Source organism: Neolamprologus multifasciatus, chromosome 11 (assembly GCF_963576455.1).
Source record: "Neolamprologus multifasciatus chromosome 11, fNeoMul1.2, whole genome shotgun sequence".
In the NCBI taxonomy this organism is placed as follows: domain Eukaryota; kingdom Metazoa; phylum Chordata; class Actinopteri; order Cichliformes; family Cichlidae; genus Neolamprologus; species Neolamprologus multifasciatus.
The window spans coordinates 11,260,113-11,284,812 of record NC_140449.1 but is presented as its reverse complement, the minus strand read 5'-3'; the positions used below and the strand labels follow the sequence as shown (position 1 = coordinate 11,284,812).

At 39.5% G+C, this 24,700-nt stretch overlaps 1 protein-coding gene across 3 annotated transcripts in view; it reads left to right on the top strand.

Moving 5' to 3' along the window:
• The window catches only part of LOC146507864 (RNA-binding motif, single-stranded-interacting protein 3-like), a 168,910-nt gene that overhangs the window by 4,971 nt on the left and 139,239 nt on the right, over window positions 1-24,700 (top strand). The gene's annotated exons all lie outside the window — the stretch shown is intronic.

Sequence of the window (24,700 nt, the reverse complement as noted above, 5' to 3'; positions counted from 1 at the left end):
CCACTGGGCCAGTGGCCTCTTGTTGTCTTACATTTACAGATCATGTGGAGAGTCTCCTGCAAACCTACTTCTAAGTTATAACAATTATGAGTTTCTATTAAAGGTACAAGCATCAGCAGACAGTAGCTTCCTGTCTCCTTTTATGACAGCAGAACCCAGTGTCCATAAATTCCTTTCTCTCTAAACAATTACACACACTCTCAGGCTACAGCTAAGCCAAACTAAAACACACAAACAAATCCTACCCTATTCTTCTGATCTATCGCTGGACCCTCTCATCTAAGCAAATTTAACACGTTACATTCTAATAATTATTTTCATGTATTTACTATATATGTGTGTGTGTGTGTCTTTATAATGAAAACAAGGTCATTAAGACTTTGTGGTGCAATATGAGATTTAAAATGTTGTTTAGATCATGAGTTCCCGCAGCTTGGGTCTCTCTCCTCCTCTCCTTCTAGGTCTTTCTTTCTCTCCTCAGGTGACAGAGTGATGGATTAATCCCAAATAAACTCGTTCATCTTTCAATTAGAGCCAGTGTTGAGGAGGTGCCAGGCATTATGAAGCTGTCTGGAAGACTGGGACTAAGGTAGTGATGGAGAGAAGAAGGGAGGAGGAGAAAAGGGTGAGAGTGAGTTATGGCATTGGTGTGAGGGACAGAGATAGGTGTTTGTAAAAGACTGAGTGGGGAAAAAAGTGAGCACAAAATAAGAGTTCTGTGTACATGGGGGAAGAAATGCATTGGTTGAGGGAGCACATCCAACTATTAAAACATCAATCAGATTAGAACTCCCATGCCTGGCTGACCATCCAAAGCCTGCCTCCTTCCATCATCCCCACCGCGGTTTGCACTTTTACACAACTTTGGATTTCACTGATTTTGTATTTTTTGTCCCCTTTGTTTCTTATGACTCTGTTGTGTGTGTGTGTGTGTGTGTGTGTGTGTGTGTGTGTGTGTTTTGTCTTTTGTTTTTTCCCCCACTTTAGATGTTTAGATTGTTATCTACCACATTAAAACTTCGTAAGCTATATAAATGCTAAAACCTTTTTTGAAAAAGTAGTAAAACTTCAGTCAAATGAGTACAAAAGTAGCTCTTGAGTTGAGTTCTCTATTCAATGGTTCATTCTTAATTTGGTGATAGACTGCCCAGCCAAATAACTTTAGCTTTGATCATGTTTTAATAAGCTTATGTAATGGCAGAACATTTATTTTCATCTAAATTTGCAATTTTTTTTCTTGCATTGATAGGGTAGTCTTCTCCTCCAGTGTATCCCACATGTTGTCAGTGGAGTTCAGACCCAGATTAATCACCAGATTAGTTATTTAAAGATATTAAATTGTCTTTGTATTGGTTCTATAGTATAGTGGTTAACATACATGTGTAATACTCAAAAGATCCTTGGATTGAGACCAGGAGGAGCCACAAATCTCTGAGAGGGTTGCGTAAAGGAAATGCATCTGCTGTTAAAAATCTGCCAGATCAAATATGCACTTGAATCTTCTGTGACTGCTCCATTATTGATAAGAAATTACAGAAGCTTAAATTGTATGCACATGGTTCTACAAAGAACTTTGTCATTCAGGTTGGACTTAATAACAATAATAACTCATACTGTGTACTAGCTAGCATGACGGAGTTTCTATACAGCTTGGTGGGTGCTATGATGTTACTGATAGTGAACTTTATTTACAACCAAAGTTTTTATCTGACATAAAATGTATAGAAATCATACATATACCAACAAGACAGCGTACATCACTGTCACAACAGCATTTGTTTTCATTCAAAGGCTTTATGGCTTTAATACCTGGTGGGCCGGTCTCTAGTAAAAATGCCTGGGCCGATTTTTTTGTCCCAGTCCAGCCCTGGGCACGACACGCAGTGAATTAATCTGAGAAGGTGCATTAAAAAATAAATGGCCGCGCCAGCGGTGCACATCGCAAATTGGCTCGCATAGACACATTAGTTGTGCCTCTTCTTAATGACGGTATCTTAACTAACAACCCCAACTACCAGATTCAACTTGTAATTGGCTAAAAATAACTTGGCGTACTGGTGAGAGGGTCGTTGTTAGCTTTCCACATTCCGACACTTCAAAAGCTTCAGGAGCTTTCCACTCAGCACAGCATCAGCACCACGGAGATACACGGATACATCCATAGACTTGAGACAAAATGCATTTTTGGAACAGGTGTATGGACCAATGTTTTATTTTCTGATCAAACCAGAAATCTTTAATGAGCAGCTAGATTTGTCTCGCATTAACTGGCTGAGTTAATGCCAGTTAATGCAACATCGAAGCAGCGGGAATCCACAGCTGTGTGTGTTCATGGAGCTTGCATTTTCACCTGCTGGACATCACTACCTGACAAGTTTGACTGTCTTCAGAGCATTGCAGAGGCCTTATTGACAGTATTTGGCTCTACATATCTGTGTGAGCAGAATTTTTCTCACATGAAGAGTGTCCTCAGGTAGCCGTCTGAATGCTAGACCAGAGATCAGATTAACATGTGTATTAACAAGCATGCCATATTGGCTCAGTTTATTTTTCTTATCATTGTTGTGAGGAGACCATAAATAGCATTTGCATTTTCTGTTGTACAGTTCATTTGCTGTTATGGATAAAAAGTGTCTTTTTTTTTGTTTCAAAATAGCTGCTAACTATTCGCTCATAGCTGCCAACATCTGCGAACAAATATAATTCTATAAAGTTGTTCTATATAGTGTGTAACTGTTCATATAGAGCGTTATTAAATTTATTGCTAATGCAATCATATGGCACACTGACTTCTGAGGAAATTTTAAATGGCACTCGCCATCAGAAAGGTTGCCTACCCCTGGTCTAAACGCTCTTAGGGTTTGAGTTTCAGAAACATTATGCATGTTTTAACTAAATACAGCACTGTTAGTTTCATTGTGTTTATAAAAAAATTGAAATTCTAAGTTGTCATAGATGGTGTTTGAAGACACTGGCTGAATAGTCTGACACTGTCTGCTCTAGTATGTTTGTTCTCTAAAAGATGTTAAAGTTGAACAGCAAAAAGATTGCAAATCATTGTGGATACATCAGTTTTTGCACCGTGCAACAGATGGGCATGACCCCCCCATATACCTGTAGTCCTGATCTTAACATCACTGAGTCTGTGTGGGATTACTAGAGACAGATGACACTCCAATATGGTTCCAATATGTTTGCAGTAACCTACCTGCCAAGTAGCTAGAAATTGTACATTTTTCAAATCAACTTCAGCACCCAAATTGTTTGCACAGTTAAATGTAGGCGTAAGCATTGATATTAGTCTGCAAATTTGTGTACTTAATCCCAGTGTGTGCGCTCATATCTTATTGTGTGTAAATACAGTATGTGTATTTATATACAGTAATAATGTGTGGGTACAAGAGGAAGAATAAGGCGGTGGTGTTTGAGGAGGCTGTTATGACTTTGTACCCTCACTTTCATTCTCACCTAGAAACCAATACCGAGCTGTTGGCATATTTTCATTTCTTCCATTTTACTTCTTCTGCTTCTTCAAGGAATATTATGTACTGTAGGCACACAGGGACGGGTTCTAATGAATTTGAATGAGCGTCTCAATTTATTTTCCATGTTTTATTTATTTTTTTCAGGGTTTGGGGAGTAAATTGAATCGACGGCGGTGATGCGTGTGCTAGTCAGGAGCAATATAGGGACCTGCTGTTCTGATTAAGTTCCTGTTATGGAGCCGTTCATTATTGATTTCATTTCTCCTCACTTCTCCTCCCTCTCGCATTCACATTTACTCCACATCTCTTTCTTCTCAGCAGGGCTCTCCCTTGTTCTCTATGCCTCTTATTCTTCCCTGCTTCTTCGCAGTCAACTTTCGTCTAAAAGCAGCAACTTGCTATTTATATTTATAAAATGTAAAATACATTTTTAAAAAAAAATTTAATACAGTATTTGATTTCTTTTTTTTCTACTGATCCCACTAATGTTTGGCTTTTGAGGTTGCTAGTGCTGCTTAGTTCTTACAGGGACAAAACATGCATTTAGCGACATCTGTAATTCATTTATTTACCACATACAGAGATCCAGATACAGAGATCAAAATTTAATTATCATAGTTTGTGTTGATACACTGATTTAATTTTCTCTCTGTGCTCTTAGAGCTATGTTAGAACTCATGACAGGACAATATACAGCTAAAAAAAGTAACAAGATTAATATTGAGTCATAAATTGTTATTATACGTGTTTTATATTGTGTTTGTGTAGATTACAACACTTTTTTTGTCTTATACACATGGCTGCATCACTGTAAATCACTAGTTGTTTGTTTTCCTTCTCGCACAAGAGCTCTGTGGACCACACTCGCACTGAGTCACTTACTGGCAGTCATATTCTTTGGGATTTCAAATCATTGTTTACCCTGCCTGTGGAGGTTCTGGTACGTTCTTAGGTTTTCCAAATAATCTAGCTAGACATGCAGCCGAGAGTTTTCCAATAATCTCTCCAACCTTAAAATCCAACATTTCCAAACTTGATAGTATCAGCGGTGGCCAAGAAAACCATCTCACACACAACAAACAAAGTCCTTGAATTTGGCAAATTTAAACTCAATGCAGATTTTGAGTTTTACATTTAATACAATTAGAACAGTCTCCCTAGGATTAGCTGCATAAATAAATGTCTGACTTTTCAAGGTAATTGTTGTCAGTATGGAATAACTGATGGACAAACTGCTGCAGTGTAATGCTTCTGATGGAATTTGGTGCTCTAGTTTTTATGTTAAAAGTGCAAGTTTGACATATGACAATGATCTTTTGGCTGTTATTCTATACCGAACTTGGCAAAATTTCCCACCCAGCTGAATGGTTTGAGACAAATACACCCACTGAACCCCCTATTTGACCCTTTCTTTTCCCTTTAGCACCTCAGGAAAACTGAAGGGTCTGAAGTGCTCATGGAGCTTTTAAGACATGGGTTCTTGAATAAAACAGAATTCCTTTTAGCGAGCCTGTGGTAAATCTCTTGTTTGCGATTAAGTAGTGCTAAATAGTCTGCAGCTGTGTTGAGACTGAGCTATGGTTAGGCCATCTGAAGTCCTCTGTGTTGTTATGACTAACTTCCTATAACCTGACCTCTCCATGAGTCAAGAGCCAAGTCATAGAAAAAGGAATGTGGTGACAGGTTCCACGGAAAAAAGAAGAGGAGGACCTGTTGTTTTTAATGAGCCTCTGGCCTTTTCCACTGGCTGGCAGGTTCGTGTGCTGGCAGTGTGGATAGCAGTTTGGATCACAAATGGGCCAGTTATGGCTAAGGTTGTTTTTTTTTTTTTTTTTTTCCTCCTCTGGCTAATAATCTTAATTTGCCTGGCTTCCTGAGGCCTTCTTCATAGTTTCTGGTGTGCTTCATGTGTGGCATTTCTCATGCTAAGGTATTAAATTTTTACCATATACATCTGTCTGGTGTATTTATTTATGCAGTTCATCACATATAGGCATTTGTGAGCTAAGCTTTAAAGTAAGCTTTCACATGTAGTTTTGTCTGGCAGCCTTAGTCTGCCTTTTTAAAGAAACCACCCTGTCAAAAGTTTGGCCTTCATACCCCAAACTGTGAGAGCGGCCGGCTAAAACATCTGTGGTCTTGGCTGGGAATAAGAGGCTGCAGAGACTTGGATATAGGATCTAATGTGCAATCTCTGGGGTGGGGTAATGGGGAACTTGGCTTGGGGTTATGAACTAGGATTGTGAGGTGAAGGGTAAGGGTGTTGGGCTGGGAAATTTGGAGAGCTAAGAATTTATGGGGGACTGGATTTGAGAGTTTGGCATTAGGTGATGAGAGGATGGAGTGTATCAGGGTAGCCTGGATAGGGGGAATGGTGTGAATTTTGAGAAACTGGGGTTAAGGCTGGGACAAATGCTGTTGGAAAGACAAGGGGATCTTAATTTTGTAGCTGTACAGTGTTTTTAAAATAGCAATAAATATGCCAAATAGACGTTTACTTAAACACTTCAAATACTGAACAGAATAAATTACTATAATGTTAAGTCAATGTTTTTACTAAGGGATTTTGTGTAAGGGAGACAATAAGAATTAGGTCGCCTACATGGTTAAGGAAGAGGCTTGTTTCTGTGATGTGGAAACTGTGGTGAAGCATAACTCTGGAGCTGGTTTAAGGTCCATGAATTGAGGTTTGTGGGCAGGGAATTGGGTGTTTTTTCTGTTTTTTGCTTTTCTTTTTTTTTCTTTTTCTTTAGGGCTGCAAAGGGAGGCTAATGTTGAAAAGTGTCTGCTAAAGCTGTAGCAAATGAATAGATGGATTACACATTAGTTGGAATACAAAGAATTCGGATGGAGTTGGAGCATGTGTGAGTGCTGTTGGCTTTCCGGCTGGGAAATTGGTCTGGAGGGTTGGGTGAGGGTCATTTGATGCTATTTTGGCTGTTCCCGGATTCAGTAACGGCTGGATAAGAAGAGGGTCTCTCTTTCCCTGACGCCCTCCCTCCCCTCACTCACAAACGCATACATGCACATGCACAAACTCCTTTCATGTTCAGCCAGTTGCATCCAGCACTGGGGAGACTTTTGGGAAGATGATATTATGGATGATACGGAGTGGAAGATGACTCAGCCACAGGAATCCCAGAAAACCCACAGTGGTTGGCTGGAGTACATAGACAGAGAGAGACAGTGAAAGTGTGTGTGTGTGTGTGTGTGTGTGGTATAAAAGCCAAGGAGAAGTAAAGGAGAAAGGGAGTCATGGGAATGTGTCATTGGAGTTGTCATTTTTATTTTTGGCTGTTATTAATGTGGCTTTCCTTTAGTTCAGTTTAGCAGTCCATTAAAATAAGTACTTTAATGTTTCACGTATTTGTGTGCATTAGATATTAATGTTCAATAATAACGTGTCAGATCTACAGTGGGGCAAAAAAGTATTTAGTCAGCCACCGATTGTGCAAGTTCCCCCACTTAAAATGATGACAGAGGTCAGTAATTTGCACCAGAGGTACACTTCAACTGTGAGAGACAGAATGTGAAAAAAAATCCATGAATTCACATGGTAGGATTTGTAAAGAATTTATTCGTAAATCAGGGTGGAAAGTAAGTATTTGGTCACCTCAAACAAGGAAAATCCCTGGCTCTCACAGACCTGTAACGTCTTCTGTAAGAAGCTTTTCTGTCCCCCACTCGTTACCTGTATGAATGGCACCTGTTTGACCTCATCATCTGTATAAAAGACCCCTGTCCACAGCCTCAACCAGTCAGACTCCAAACTCCGCCATGGCCAAGACCAAAGAGCTTTCGAAGGACACCAGGAAAAGAATTGTAGACCTGCACCAGACTGGGAAGAGTGAATCTACAATAGGCAAGCAGCTTGGTGTGAAAAAATCAACTGTGGGAGCAATCATCAGAAAATGGAAGACATACAAGACCACTGATAATCTCCCTCGATCTGGGGCTCCACGCAAGATCTCATCCCGTGGGGTCAAATGATCATGAGAACGGTGAGCAAAGATCCCAGAACCACACGGGGGGACCTGGTGAATGACCTGCAGAGAGCTGGGACCAAAGTAACAAAGGTCACCATCAGTAACACACTACAACGGCAGGGAATCAAATCCCGCAGTGCCAGACGTGTTCCGCTGCTGAAGCCAGTGCATGTCCAGGCCCGTCTGAAGTTAGGCCAGAGAGCACATGGATGATACAGCAGAGGATTGGGAGAATGTCATGTGGTCAGATGAAACCAAAGTAGAACTTTTTGGTATAAACTCAACTCGTCGTGTTTGGAGGAAGAAGAATACTGAGTTGCATCCCAAGAACACCATACCTACTGTGAAGCATGGGGGTGGAAACATCATGCTATGGGGCTGTTTTTCTGCCAAGGGGACAGGACGACTGATCCGTGTTAAGGACAGAATGAATGGGGTCCAAGTATCGTGAGATTTTGAGCCAAAACCTCCTTCCATCAGTGAGAACTTTGAAGATGAAACGAGGCTGGGTCTTCCAACATGACAATGATCCAAAACACACCGCCCGGGCAACAAAGGAGTGGCTCCGTAAGAAGCATTTGAAAGTCCTGGAGTGGCCTAGCCAGTCTCCAGACCTCAAACCCCATAGAAAATCTGTGGCGGGAGTTGAAAGTCCGTGTTGCTCGGCGACAGCCCAAAACATCACTGCTCTTGAGAAGATCTGCATGGAGGAATGGGCCAAAATACCAGCTACTGTGTGTGCAAACCTGGTAAAGACCTATAGTAAACGTTTGACCTCTGTTATTGCCAACAAAGGTTATGTTACAAAGTATTGAGTTGTATTTTTGTTATTGACCAAATACTTATTTTCCACCCTGATTTACGAATAAATTCTTTACAAATCCTACCATGTGAATTCATGGATTTTTTTTTTCACATTCTGTCTCTCACAGTTGAAGTGTACCTCTGGTGCAAATTACTGACCTCTGTCATCATTTTAAGTGGGGGAACTTGCACAATCGGTGGCTGACTAAATACTTTTTTGCCCCACTGTATATCACTCAGGGAGGAACGGATGCCTTCATTTAAGCATGTGCTTTCTGCTGCTTTTTTCTGTAAAGTTACTGTAATGTAAAGGCTACCAAATGTAACATTAGCATCAGTGAATAATTTATGACCTTTCATGACTGACTAACAGTGTACAACCCAGAATTATTCCAGCCTAAGCTTTAGATGAGGTGTTTGTTAGGTTCTAGATGCATCATTTTGGGTGTTTTCATAACTATAGTTTGTTTACTCGGGTCTGAATCAGTTGATGAGCTTGACATTTTATTGCTTTTTCCTGTGGTTTGGTTTCCATTGACACGGAGAAAACCCCAAGTGAACTCCAAACAAACCAAAACTCTGTCAGGAGCAGGCGCAACAAAAATAAATGCATGAAGAGGGGGCCATGTTCTGGACTAGTGAATAATGTTCATGTTACAACTAGTTGTCACAGTTTGTATTCTGGGATGCTGGGAAATACACAAAGCATACCTGGCTAGGTAAAGGCATTTATCTCACACCTGCAGCTTATGCCTGGTGTTTGGGTAGGATTGATGTTGCATCATGTTCTCACCATAAACAAAGCAGATTTAGGCGCCCTCCTCTAAAGAAGCTTAGGGTTTTGTTTTTTTTTTTGGGGGGCGGCGGTCACCCTAGTGCAGTTACCCTAGTGCAGTTACCATGTTTACACCTGCAATTGAACAACTTTGGCTAAATGGGCTAAACAGCACAGGAGTGAAAACACCTTTACATCTCTGACTTTATTCATATTTGGTAACCTAAAGAACAATGTGTTTGTAAGTTTTGTCATGTTCAGCTGTGCTCTTTGGTTTGGTTTCTAGCACAAAGAAGGAAAAGGCTGCAGCTATTCCAGTGCATATCTGGCTTTCTTTCAGTTAGTGATGGTAAAATGAGCAATTCCTAGTTGTGGAAGGAGATACCAATACTTTCTTAATAAGCCAAAGAATTGTGGGGGATGTGGTTTTAATGTTTTGGAACACCAACAACATTTACAGCGTAATTTAGACATTATGGTCTTCTCTAGCAAGGACTTAAGGTCATTGTGCAACAAGACCGCAACTAATTTGAGAATGATGGCTTAAATGTTAAATGTCCAACATGTAGGTCTTGTCTTTTTTTGCCTTTGACTCTGTGCTGTGATTGGAGCTGACATTGTGGCTTTTATCTGTTATCCTGCCAAGCTGAACTAGAGGCAGGCCTGGGATCAGCTCAAGTCCAATTTGCTGTAAACGCTCCGTTTGTTGAACAGACACAAATGGAAGTTGAAATGTCCAGGTGAATGGGGTTTCAAGCTTTGTTTCTGGCTGCATGCCTACCCACAGACTAGTTTTGTGAATTTGTCAGTTGATTCTCATTAATGGTGATAAAGCGATCTGTAAAATCAGATCTGTGTTCTGCCAGCCCATTTTCTCAATATAAAAGCTTTCTAAAATGCAGAGAGGAAAGCTAAGAGAGACTCAAATTGTGAGTAAACACTTATTTTAAGTGCGGATAGTAAAACTATAATTTGTGACAGTACGGCACAGATTTATTTTTATTGAAAGCAGAAATCCTTCTTAAATCAGAGGCAGTTTGTGTAAAAACTGGATGTGAACAAAAGAGCATGAAGTAACATGGCCAAAACATCTGTAAAGCTGTGGTGCAACAGCAGATTTGACATTTTATTAACAAAGAGTAGTTTTTACTCATAATGCCACCAGCAGTGGCATGCAATGGAAATACAATTTGATAATTAACAGCTTTTACACTTGCTCTTGTGCAATTTAAAATAAGCAGAGGAGTGGAAAAGTGCTGTCTCACCATTGAGCTCTTGGTATCGCGTGCCTTCCAAACTTTCACTGTGTTGCAGTGACCTTGAGCGCTGCAGAAAACAGCCTGTGAGTAACTCAGGAAAATGAGGAGTGGAAAAGAGAGAGAGAGAGGGAACCCTCCAGCTTGCTTGTCGACAGATAATCTGTCAACCCCCCACTGGTCCCCAGACTCACGGTACATGTGGCATACACACACACATGCTATGCAGAACACACACACACACATCTCACCAGCCACCTACTCGTGCTGCACAGCTGAGTGTCTGACAGTGAGGTAGCTGGTGGAGAACGTACTTACCTCCCTCCTCTCCTCATCTGTTTCAGCTTCATCCATCACACCCTACACACACCTTTCTCTCCCTATCTTTAACTTTCTGCCCTCTCTTCTGTTGTCTCTCTTCTCTATCATAACCTTTCTCTTTCTTCCTGTGGGTCTATCATGGTTTGTCCCTCCCTCGGTTTCTGCTCCTTCTCTCCAATTTATCTTCTCTTATTTGTCTTTGCCTGAACTCCCTGAGATGGTTGCAAAAAGAGAAGGCAAAAAAGTCATCAGTGAAAAATGGACACTGTGGAGAACACACACTGGTCTGTAATCTAAGCACATGCTGGAACACTCTTGATTATATTAGCCTTGTGATGTGCTGGAGCTAAGATGTAAAACAAGGCTCGCCATGAATGGTGGCTGTTAATAAACTCAGAATTGCAAACTATTGATTGGCTCACTCAGTGTTGATCGTGCATGTGTGTGTGAAATGCACATCCGTACATACTTCAGCAGTGGTAGCCCAGTAGTTTTGAAAATAATGGTATCAAGATCTGTACACAGTTCTGCTCAGTGATTGCCTCCAGGCCTTTAATACCCTACAACTGACCCCTGCCTTGGGTCAGAATAAAGCATAGTCTTTAGTAAATGCTTCACTACTACCTACTAAGAATGCCTAAGGATCAAACCTTTGAATGAATGCCAACCATTTGCATAGACCATGAACACACAGGCATTGTAGAAACAGTGCTGCTGTAGCAATCATCATTTCATTTAGGTATAATCTGAAATAATACGCCACATCAACACAATGCACCATATTTTTTGATGGATATCTCAGGGTGTTTTTGTGCTACAGAAAATGCTCCCAGAACGTGCTGTTTATCTACAAATAAGAGAGAATCTCAAAGCGTGTAACTAAATCTAGGTTTTGACAAAATGTCAACAGAGCTGAGGTTTTGTTTGTTGCTTCCTGCTGCCTTATGGTCTTCCTTTCGAGTTTATTAAGCACCAGCATCACACACAAGAAAATTGTGCTTGTGGTCATTTCATTAATAATTTAAAATTATATAACATCTGTGACGTGATGACAGGATTAGGCAGGATCTAAAAGTGAAAGATTGTTTGGTATGATCGCAACTGGGAGAAGAAAAGTTCTTGACATTTGCACATCTTGACTGTTGGGTAAAGTGTGCATATACACATCTAAGCATGTAGCTTTTAGACACATAATATGAAGGTACTGTGCATCAGTTGGCTTACATGTTTGACACCTCGTTCATGCATGCACATGTAGAATTGGTGCCGTCTTTGCACATAAAAATAAAACGGTAACTTCTAAGTCAGTCAGCTACATTATCTTGTATACAATGAACTTACTCAGTCAGTGGGCAAACATGTGAAAGCTACCCATGAGAGTTGTCATATAACATGGAACTGGATACAGCAGTTAATTTTTTTTTCTTTTCCCCGTGAGTGGGTAGAGTGCAGAATGAGTCAGTGGGTTGACATTAACTGGCAGTTGTGCAAAGTGCGCAGATGTATTGCAAAAAACCCAGATGAGTCACTCCTCACTTCAGAGATGGTAATTGCACTTAATGACTCAATGACCACATTTGGATTGGAATTATTTCTTTGGAAGTTGTAGAACAAACTAAAGTGAAAAGAGATACCATGGGCAGAAAGACAGGCAGGAAGGCAAATGGGAGAAATGAGTTGGATGGAAAGTGAGTGAAAGAAACTGATGAGAAAGATGGATTTAGAGTGGCAAAATATCCTCCACCACGTGGAGTCGTTTAGGTCATTACTGGCCATGTTGTTTGTTCTTAACATCTTCACTGTTCTTGTGCATCTTGCTGCCAACTTAGTGTCAGGGTAATGTGATGGTTAGATTTATAGATGTGTCCCCCTCTGGGCTGCCACAGGAGTTTGGGCAGCACAGATGTGATGAAGCACTGTCCAGAATCCAACAGCTACAGTTAAGTTCCCAGTCTGTGCCAAGAGCCACGTGAATTTGGGTGGAGATGGTGGAAGCGGATGAAACTTCTGGAGTTGCTGTGAACTAAATTCAATTTAACAGCTGTGGAAGGAAATGTCCACATGCTCATCATCTGGGTGGGTAAAGAGATGAGGTTGGGTTATGGATTGAATCCAAAACGTGTATTTTTTTTTTCTTTTTTGTATATACACAGGTCTGCGGTAGATGTAGTCATGTATTTGTCTATGACCCAACATTACTGAAAAGGCAAACTGCTCATAAAGGAGTTCTACTCCATAATTACAAATACAAATCACTGTGCAAAAGTCTTGAGCCACTCCACATTTGCTTTGAAATGGGAAAGTGCGTTGATTTATTGAAACATATAAAAATGGTGTGTAAGGCAAAAACAGTGTTTGTACAGTTCTAACAAGCTTGAAGGTCAATATCTGGCAAGACCATCTTTGTTCTTCAACACAACCCGAACTTTCTTGTAATTTCTTTAAACAGTCTTCAGGAATAGTTCTCCAGGCTTCCTGAAGTACGTCCAACACTCTTTGACTGTCTCTATCGTCTCGATTAAGATGATCCCACACTTCCGTTTCATCGGCTGTGACATGAGGTCGGTTATGTAAATACGTGCATCTGTGGTATCCACAGAAACCTCCCAATCTCACCTAAAGGTCATATAAACCATTTATACAACCATCAAACAAAGCAAAAACAACAATTCAAAGCACTATTGCGCCATTGTTGCATAATTTGCATAAACACAAACAACCAAAACTCTGTGTTAACTTCACTGTGTCTAACCAGGCAAACGACACATTTTCTAAATGCGGAGATAAAAGTTTTGTCATGTTCTGACCAAAGTTCACTGAACCAACCACAACAGAAGATCACAAATGTTTTCACGCTTGATCAATAATAACATGAAATAAGTTTTACCTTTCCAGTCGCTTCCAAACCAAACATCCTTTCGAGACTACAGCTTATTTCCTGAATAACTCAATCTCCCACAATGCCTCAGGAGATTGTCAACACAGCGTTTGTAGTTGCAGAGAAATACGCTATTCATTTTTGGGCATGTCATTTTTGAGCACGCACCTAACAAATACCCTTGGGGCTAAAGAGGTTAAGACTGTCTGAGCAGCGGCATTTAAGAAGTGTTTAAAGGTTGTAGACGATGTTTAGTGCTATCTTTTGTCAGTACAGAACATGGCGTCACTGGGTTGGTTGGTTGTTGCTAATAGGCTTCTAGTAACAGAACCAGTAACTCAGTGGAAAATAAGGACACTAAAACTTAAAATCGGTCTAACATCAATGAGTTTTATGTTAAGAACCCAAGGATACACTGTCCACATTCACTCTGTCTCTTAAGCAGTCAGTGATTTTGTTCATTGTTTCCCATTTCAGTGCAGCTGGGCAAAGTCCACCTGTTACCTGTGATGTTTGGATTTGTAAAGCATTTTATAATTAAGAACTCTGTCGTCAGTGAGATGAGGGAAAAGGTCTCAAAAGTACAGCATCTCTTCCTTCGTCACTTTTCAGACGGAGCAACGGAGAGCTAAAATGTGTTATTTAATGTGGTTGAGATGTAGGCTCATAAGGTCACCAACATAAACCGTGGAAAATCACAAAACGCTGATCCATTTGTTTTCTGCTGATAATTTCATTATTGTACTCATACCAATAAAATGATAAAGACCTCTGCACACAAAGAAGAGCTCTGAGGCAGTGCAAGTCTGTGTACGTAAAGGAACTTCCGAAATCATCAGTCTGTCAAAACAAAAGCCATAGCTGTTGCTTAATGAAGCATTTCATTTCCATCATTGTTTCTGCTCCCCCACAGGATTTCACTGTATCTTTTTACTTGATGTATGTGAAGTGCAGCAGAGCACTGTATCTGCATAATTTTAGAATAGAGGGCTCTGAAGCAGTGCCTCAGTATTTAGAATGGACTGGTAATGAGTCACAATGCTTTATTGAAAAAGTGTGTGTGTGTGTGTGAGTGAAAAATAATTGAATGTAAGTGGTGCCTATCAAGTTGTGGTTGTTTCTCTCTGGTAGTGAAACCTACGGAGATTTGAAAACTCATTTAGCTGTGCCACTTCAAAGAAAAGGAAATATTACGTAAAATCGTTGTTGGACGGGGTGGCACGCTGCTCTGGGAAGAACTGTGCAAAAGACCTGGCGTGGTGAAAATGAATCAAGACGATCGAGTCGCTGTTTTCACTGTACTGTGGTTTTGTGCGTGTATGCGTCCGTGTATTCACATCTTTGTCTAGGCTAAGTAAATGTTTGTATTCATGCTAATTAGTGTGTCCATTGAATAACAGGAAGCTGTTCCCAGTCTGCAAAGATGAAAGGCATTAGAACTGTGTCCAGTATTTCCTCCCTGGTGTGTTCACTCTAGCTCTGCAGGCTTTAACAATGAGATCTCTGAAAAGAAAGAAAGAACCAGAAAGGAGTTTGATAAGCTCTCTTTAACAGCAACATCAGAGTGAAAGCCTCAGATGAGTGCAGCCAGGTCGGGAAGGTTCCAGTGCAGAGCAAACTAAAAAAGCAAAACACATGCTTTCCGTCAAATCCACGAAAAAAATAAAAAAAATAAAAATGTGTGTATAGGGTTATAAACGTACATTTACAGTGTTGCATATCCTATGTCATATTTGTCATATCTGCCAAAAACTTGTGTGTGCATGTGTTTCTTTGGCTGGCTTAGTTGTAAACATACAATCTAATGAGCTGCCTGGCTTGAAATGGATTTAATTAAGTTAAAACAAGATTTGGCTGTTAAATTTAATTGAGGTAAATATTATAACACGGGTTTAATACACACAGTGGGAACATAAAATGGTAATGTAACATTGTAGTTTTGCTGATACTGCTTTAATAGAAATCTAATTGTTTTCTGGTATCTCGGGAATTGCTTTTTACAGTTAAACGGCATAAAATAATTATAGTATGTGTCAAATGCAATTTGAGTGATTACTAAAGAAAAACAAAGTATCCTATCTAAATCAAGTAAACAAACAGCCTCCTCTCTGACAGACTCCATAGTTTCTATAAACATAAAAACTGACAGGTGAATTATAACGTAGCTTATTGGCCTGAAGAACTTTTATAATTAGAGTGGAAAAGGTATTTTTTTGTTGTTGTTTTTTCGGGGTTTTTTTTGTTTTTTTTTCCCCCCAGCCTTACATGACAGAAGTGGCTGAAGGGGACAACTCTCCAAGTCTAATTATACAAAGAAGCTATTCATAATATCCTATGAATTATTTATAAAATGTCACAGATACGCAGTCTTCAAATGTCATTTTGCATTTGAGAAATCTTAGGAAAGCCTTTGTTTTAGTTGTCTGTCCTAGGATCACAGATCAGCTTGATAATGATAATGATATTGTTATTATTGTTGTTATTAAATTTCACTGCAAATTTAATAGCCACAATGCATAAAGTCCCTTCCAATTTATCCACTTGTTTCAGGTATTCTGGCGTTTGAATTTATGTATGAATATGTTCCCTGGTCTCTCTTAAACGCCACAATAGGAGTTTTAGTAACAGACCTGATCAGATTAAGCATCACTTTTAATACAACACAAGTCTGAATGCATGCAGTCTCATTATGTCTTATGTTTGATATTTCAAAATAATATAGATTTAGGTATCTGACAATCTGTAGCTGTTAGTAAATATGACACGTGAGCCTAGTAGCACAGCTCATCCTTTAATTCTTTTCAAAGAAGAAGACTCTATTTTCCTAGAGTAAAACAGGACAGAACCTCATTGCAACTAGAAGAAAATGTCTGGTAGCTTCATTGAATTTTTTTTTTCAGGTTCATTATCCAATTGCAAGCAGTTGCAGGAACCACTTTTGAATGCAAGATGATTGGACGTATTGGCTGATGGGATTCAGATTCACACTCAAACTGGCGAAGATTTGCAAATAATCACCGTCTAATATATGAATGCAAAAAGACTGCCAACATGTTGCAATAGCTGGAAGTTGGTCTGCATCTGCGATGCAATGGGGTGACTCAACTCAAATGATTACCACCTTTTTGCCAAGTACCTATGTCATTTTGCAGTTAAAATGCTTTTCTGCATTTGTGGAGGAATTTCTAAATTTGTTTTAAGTTTGGGGTTCTAGTTACACAATGAATGTAAGCAGTTTTTTGGAAGTCAAATTCCCTGAAATGTCTCTGTCAACGCATTTTGGGAGTTTGTCCAAATTTTGTTCATTCTGCGCTCCAGATGGGTTGAGCGTTAAAAGTTAAAAAAAAAAAAATTATCGTGAAGACCGCGTTTAAGCTGTGTTAATGCTGCATTAACGCTGACAGCATTTTTTTGTTTTGTTTGTTTGTATCTGTCCGTGCACAATTATGTTGCCCCGCCCATCAAAAAGTCTGCGCATGCGCAAATATATCGCCCATCGGCAGTTGTTGGACTGACGATTGCCGATTGGAAAATGTTTACATACCACCCAACCCTATTTCCAGTTTGATATATACCTGAGGTATCAAATAGCAGCACAAACCTGTCATGATTTTATTTTTTTTAACTGAGTGTGTCATACCTATAAGCTAACACAATAACATTAACATTACAAACAGGATTGATCAGGATATTAAAGGAAATGATGAGCTGTCCTAGAGAGTCACAGTTTAGTAGATTAATCAGACAGTTATAAGTTATAACTTATATAAGTTATAAGTTATAAGTGTTTTTATATATGCGTTTCTATAATCACTTGTAGGATTTGGCCTCTAATTATCAAAACAACTCTGAATATACAGCTGCTAAGTAGGTGTGGGCGATATGCTGACGAAATTATATCACAATATGTCAAGGAACTCTTGAAATATCTTTATCAATGTCAATTATATTTTTGTTTGTTAGCATAAACAAAATGAACATTTTCAGTCTTCATTTTCCATTGAGCCACTATCAGCACAATGTCCAGTGACACAGCACAAGTCAAATGTAATTACATCCTAGGAGGTGTTTTTTCTGGAAAGTTTAAGTATAGCATAACTGCTTAATCCCTTAACAGTGACTAAAATAATTTAACCTTGTACGTCCTCGGGAGCTGTGCAGTATTGTCACATAGTAAAACAGAAAATATTTTCTCTGTGGGACGTTGTATCTTGGGGTGAGCTTTTTAAACCAGCTTCTTAAAGCCCTCCTTTATCATTGTGTAATCACATTTTCCTGTTAAATGGAGTGCAACTAACAAGTGCTGGTTGAGTCATGTGTTTACTTCTGGGTCACACATCACCAGTTGCTAATAGGGCTAGGGGTTTGATCAAAAATGAATTAAAACTGACATTCAGAACCTCTGATCAATGAAAGCTTGTCCATGTCATTTTTTAAATTTTTTTTTATTGTGTTTAGACTCTCCCCTGTTATATACTTTGTTGTTATGAGTCTACCCAGCCCAATCTGCAACATGGAAACATGATGGAGGAAAACTCAAATGCTGAGCTGACTACACAACTCGAGCAATTTGGACACTTTTGGACATTTTCATTTACATTCTTTCAACATGTTTTTGACTTAAGTAAAGACAACATCAAACAAAAGAAAAAATCAAAGTGAAAATTGGTGATATTACTTTTGGCCACAATCTGTTACAACATTTGAAGCACCATCATATTAAAACAAAAGAAGAAAATCCCAGGTTTTAGTTGAGCAGATGAAAAGAGAGAGAGTGTGCGTTTGTGTCTGTATGTGTGCATGTGTATATTTGTGTTGCTGAAAATAATTTTTCATCAATCCAAGTTGAGGTAAAATTTTGAACCAATTATTTTTGCGGTCACATGGCTCAGCTCTAGTTGGTATTATATCCTGCTTCATAGCGTGGTTGTAGTCAGTGGTGTTTTTGCCTTAAGTGGTGAAATAAGTTTGTTGTTTTTACCTTTATCTTGGTCAGTTTTCTTGCTTATTTTTAAAGCAGTGTGTTGCGCACCAGGGAGCTTAAATTCATGGTGTTGCTATATGACTGATATTTTATGTAAAAATGTATGCCTGTATCATCGTGCATGAGAGTTGGCACAGTCGCATCGCTAAGTTAAGAATATTCAGATCTAATGCATTAGGTTTAGTTCCACAGCTATTTAGACGATGACATAATCCTTGTAATCTTGCCTCAGTACAGAGGTTTTAAATCTGCTAGTTTAAACTCAAACAATTAAAATCCTATTAAGTGGAAACTTAGTCAGGAGTAGGAAATGTCACAAAACACATTAAAATACAACAAACTGTCATTCTTGAAGCATATCACAATCATACCATTTAAATAAATGAATCCTTCAACTGTCTCTCTTGTGTTTGATTGACCGTAACAAATGGAGAAATAGAAATACAACAGCAAAGGAAAGAATCAACAAAAACTCCACACTTAAGCTGAAACGAAACCAGTGCGCACAGATGCATACAGGTTTACAAAGCTTTGCTAAAGTTAAATCGGCCTTATCACAAGTTAACCTCACACCTAAAGTGTGTGTGTGTGATGACCAGCTATTGTGTTTTGTGTTATGTTTATATCTATTCTAGCATGACCAGAGATCTGGTCAAGAGGATACACCATTATGTAAATTATATAAATATAAATCAAGAAAATCAAATGGGCAGCTCTAATGTTCTCTGAAGGTTAATTTGCATCTTGGTCATGTAATGAGATCAGATGGCTACCCTAAAAATGAACAAAGTAATCATACTAACTGTCTGAAGGTGTTGGAAGTTAATACAGGCTTTGTATATAAAACTGTGTCAGTAAACCAAATTATAAATTAGACAGTGATGTGCACTAGACAATAAAGTTGATATAAAATCAAAAGAACTGTGATAGTCTAGACCAGTGGTTCCCAAACTTTTTTTGCTGGGCCCCCCTTGTTTTACAAGAAAAATGTTCGCGCCCCCCCCCCTCGCGCGCACACGCACGAACACATCCTCCAACCACACACGCCCATATTTTGCTCCATTGCGGTTTATTTCACACCTCAAACATTTAGTAAACAATTAAGCAAATACAAGTAATCTGCAATAAATTACAGGTAGTAAGAAAATAAACTACTAAGTCTTTTACGCTACGTCCACACCTACACGGGTATTTGTGAAAACGCAGCTGTTTCGTCCACACGTAAACGGCGTTTCGAATCACTGAGAACAGAGATTTTTTAAAACTCCTTTTTTGCGTTTACGTGTGGACGAGGAATACAGAGTTCGTCACGCAATGTCAAATGTATGTGCCTTTTTTCACCTCACGCTGTGTGCACGTTATTGTTTACATGAGATGAATTGCAGAATGGCAGACAGAGACGAAATACTGTTAATCTGACTATCTGCAGGTTTTACACGCTTACATACCCACGCAGTTACTGTCCCTCCATTTAGAAAGGCAGAGGCGTCATGGTGTAATTATTTTACATGTAGTTGTTTTTTTTTCCCTGTGTAATAATATTTATCATTGCTATCAATACATTTTTCAAAAAATCCCTCTGCAAAATGGGTTCAAAAACATAAACAACTGTTGGATGCTGTTTGTCCGTGATTTGAACCGGGGAACAAATTGTGGCAGGATGAGCCTGATGTTATTTGTATCCCACTGTAACTTTACTGTATAAAGAGCTAACATCTCCAAAATGTCAGGAGTAGTTAGTCATTACAACAAGTGTTTGTGAACTACAAATCAAGAATGTGGGATACTGTTTGTCCGTGATTTAAACAGCCCAGCGCTGCTCCCAACAAAGGGAAAACCAATCCTGCAGGGAGACCTACCTCGGCACTTGTGCAGGTGAAACCAAAGGGAAGATATGCTTCACCATAGAATGAAGTTGGTTTGGAAACATATTCAGCTATGCTTCATCTCCTGCTTTGCGTTCGTGTGGGCGCCCGTGCTAGCAGTGTCCAAGCGTTGTTTTTTTTTTTTTTTTCCCTTTTCATGCCGCGCCCCCCCTGCAATGGCTCTGCGCCCCCCCTAGGGGGCGGGCCCCACACTTTGGGAACGTCTGGTCTAGACAAAGTGCAGAGGAGGAAGCATGCATGCAATTAATGTCATCATAATTAAGAATATTTAAGAAACCCAATGCAACTTGTACAAGGATTTTCCCACTTAATAAATTCAGATCGGCCTTATTTCAGCAATAAAACAAACAAACATTGTAACCTTCACCCTTTTCACTAAGTGCTTATTTTGCACACTAAATACTTGTAGGATGATACAAGTCTGCTCCTAGGGTATGACTGCCAACATTGTCTAAGATTTGGATTCATTTCTGGAAAACATGAATGTTTTTTTAAGCACTGAGAACCAACTGTAAACCTTGCAGTGATGCCTGTAGTTGCTGAAAGGCATTTTGAAGTTTGTGAACAGCCTAAATTAGAGTAGGGCCTACTGAGTAAAGTGCAGTATAATTTGCATAAAGGCACACTTTAGCTGTAGACATATTATTCTTAATATTAATAGAAATGGGGCCTAAAGTTTAACTCCTTTTAAAATCCTGAGACAATTTGACTTGTATTCAGATGTATAAATGCACTGCTTCCTATCTGTAGTGTTTGAACCACCCTATAGCCCCAATGTCACTGAGACTACTCATGGTCAACAGAATCAAATGGCTTAGACAGATACACAAACAAATGGCAGAAGGCAGTTTTACTTAGTGTAAGGTATTATTGTCAAGTTTTTTTCAAATGACTTTATTACAAAGTGTAGAATCTTAATATGAGAAGCTGCAGATATATGATGCTAATTTCGTAAATCTGAATGATGCCCAACCCTAAATAAGGGCAGAGCATGGGATGCTTTACAGTTTTTGAAGGATTATATTAGTGACCCAGATTGAAAATGTGAGTAAAAAAAATCCGCTGTAAGCTTTAGAAGATGGGGATTCAGATGACTGTTTTTTGTTTTTGTTTTTTTGGCTCAGTGGATTTCAAAGGTTTATTGATTGTCACAAAAGAAATGGATCCAGAGAGAATTCAAATTAGAAAACTGAGACTTTGCTTCACTTGGATGAAAAACAGAACTAGTTGATATAAATTGTTCATCAAAATACTGAATATCAGTTTTACTTTTAATTTTAACTGAGTTTTCCTATATAGAACTTACAGTGGGGCAAAAAGTATTTAGTCAGCCACCGATTGTGCAAGTTCCCCCACTTAAAATGATGACAGAGGTCAGTAATTTGCACCAGAGGTACACTTCAACTGTGAGAGACAGAATGTGAAAAAAAAATCCATGAATTCACATGGTAGGATTTGTAAAGAATTTATTCGTAAATCAGGGTGGAAAATAAGTATTTGGTCAATAACAAAAATATACAACTCAATACTTTGTAACATAACCTTTGTTGGCAATAACAGAGGTCAAACGTTTACTATAGGTCTTTACCAGGTTTGCACACACAGTAGCTGGTATTTTGGCCCATTCCTCCATGCAGATCTTCTCAAGAGCAGTGATGTTTTGGGGCTGTCGCCGAGCAACACGGACTTTCAACTCCCGCCACAGATTTTCTATGGGGTTGAGGTCTGGAGACTGGCTAGGCCACTCCAGGACTTTCAAATGCTTCTTACGGAGCCACTCCTTTGTTGCCCGGGCGGTGTGTTTTGGATCATTGTCATGTTGGAAGACCCAGCCTCGTTTCATCTTCAAAGTTCTCACTGATGGAAGGAGGTTTTGGCTCAAAATCTCACGATACTTGGCCCCATTCATTCTGTCCTTAACACGGATCAGTCGTCCTGTCCCCTTGGCAGAAAAACAGCCCCATAGCATGATGTTTCCACCCCCATGCTTCACAGTAGGTATGGTGTTCTTGGGATGCAACTCAGTATTCTTCTTCCTCCAAACACGACGAGTTGAGTTTATACCAAAAAGTTCTACTTTGGTTTCATCTGACCACATGACATTCTCCCAATCCTCTGCTGTATCATCCATGTGCTCTCTGGCAAACTTCAGACGGGCCTGGACATGCACTGGCTTCAGCAGCGGAACACGTCTGGCACTGCGGGATTTGATTCCCTGCCGTTGTAGTGTGTTACTGATGGTGACCTTTGTTACTTTGGTCCCAGCTCTCTGCAGGTCATTCACCAGGTCCCCCCGTGTGGTTCTGGGATCTTTGCTCACCGTTCTCATGATCATTTTGACCCCACGGGATGAGATCTTGCGTGGAGCCCCAGATCGAGGGAGATTATCAGTGGTCTTGTATGTCTTCCATTTTCTGATGATTGCTCCCACAGTTGATTTTTTCACACCAAGCTGCTTGCCTATTGTAGATTCACTCTTCCCAGTCTGGTGCAGGTCTACAATTCTTTTCCTGGTGTCCTTCGAAAGCTCTTTGGTCTTGGCCATGGCGGAGTTTGGAGTCTGACTGCTTGAGGCTGTGGACAGGTGTCTTTTATACAGATGATGAGGTCAAACAGGTGCCATTCATACAGGTAACGAGTGGGGGACAGAAAAGCTTCTTACAGAAGACGTTACAGGTCTGTGAGAGCCAGGGATTTTCCTTGTTTGAGGTGACCAAATACTTATTTTCCACCCTGATTTACGAATAAATTCTTTACAAATCCTACCATGTGAATTCATGGATTTTTTTTTCACATTCTGTCTCTCACAGTTGAAGTGTACCTCTGGTGCAAATTACTGACCTCTGTCATCATTTTAAGTGGGGGAACTTGCACAATCGGTGGCTGACTAAATACTTTTTTGCCCCACTGTATGTAGTTTTGTGATGGTCAAACTTCTATCTGAGGTCTATTTCATACCCCTCTGTAGGACGTTCAGTCTGCAGGGGAATTTGTTGACCTAGCATTGGCATTCATTTCCCTGAGTACTTTCACTGTGAACCATGTCTTTCGCAGATAATCTAAATGTCTTTATAGGAGCATATTCATTGCCTATTGTAAAAATGTTCCCATGCAAACTCAACATAATGTATTACATTAACTCTGCTAATATCACTATTGTATAGGTAATTTAAAAATGCTTCTTCATCAGATTCTTTAAAATATCTTTTAAAAACACAAGGTTTGAACTAGTATGTCTTACAGAAGTGTTACCACAATGTTCATAAGTCATTAAAAGTACTGCATTGGATGAATAGTTGTTGGGTGGATTTGTAGGATCTTGGATCTTTTGTGTTAACCCTTATAGGAACATTAAGAAATTGCATTAGGTTGAAAGATTCCTGCAGGCAATTGTATGCAGAACATGACCAAATCCCATTTTAAGTCACACAGGACAATTAATCTTGAATCTCTCAGACTTTGTAAGATGGTAGAGAGGAAATGGCATCTTTTATATCATCCTACTCATATTTTAACAGCAAGCAGTTCAAACTGTCTGGCTTTAGTTTTGTTAGATTTTGTTAAGGAGGTACAAAACTGATTTAACATACATTGCAACTCTACCACCGTTATGATCAGTGTTGCAAACACTGTTGGAAGAAAATCTTGTCAGATTGTCAGGTACTGACTCTTTTGGCTGAGTTTATGATAACACCATAATATCCATATTAATTGGGGCAGCCCAGATCTTGATCAAGTCCATTTTATGGAGAGTTCTTCTAACATTAACATGCACAAAGCCAGGATCTACTATATTTTTAACATCTGCTGGGTTGGTAATATTTTTCATAGGGCCAAGGTTTGATTGCACATTCCCAGTTAAAATAGCAGCAAAATAAAACCATTCAATATCCTAGAATGTGTTTTAGTCTCTGGCAGTAGAGCGTTAAGAGTACTTTTTGCACAGTGAGGATGCAATTCAGAGCTTTGAGATTGTAAATACAGCAGCGCCATCAATTGTGATTGGAGAGAGAGCGATCCAGTCACATGGGATATAAAGGTTTTACTTAAAGATTAAATGAGTCTTTTTCCATAGAAGTTCTAAAACTTGGTGAGGGGGTAAAGATCCCAGTTCAGATGGTCCAGAGAGAGACATGTTAATTAAAAAAACCAACAGATGTGTGTTTACAGCAGTGTCCGGAAGAGCCAGTCACACTGCTGCCTGCGGTCATTGATAAACAGCAGCAACCACAATACAGAAACTAGGCCCCAATAAGCCAACACAATTCGTCCATAACCCAAGAGCAGTAGCTCAGCTCAGGAGAGTCCCTTAGCATCTCTTGTGT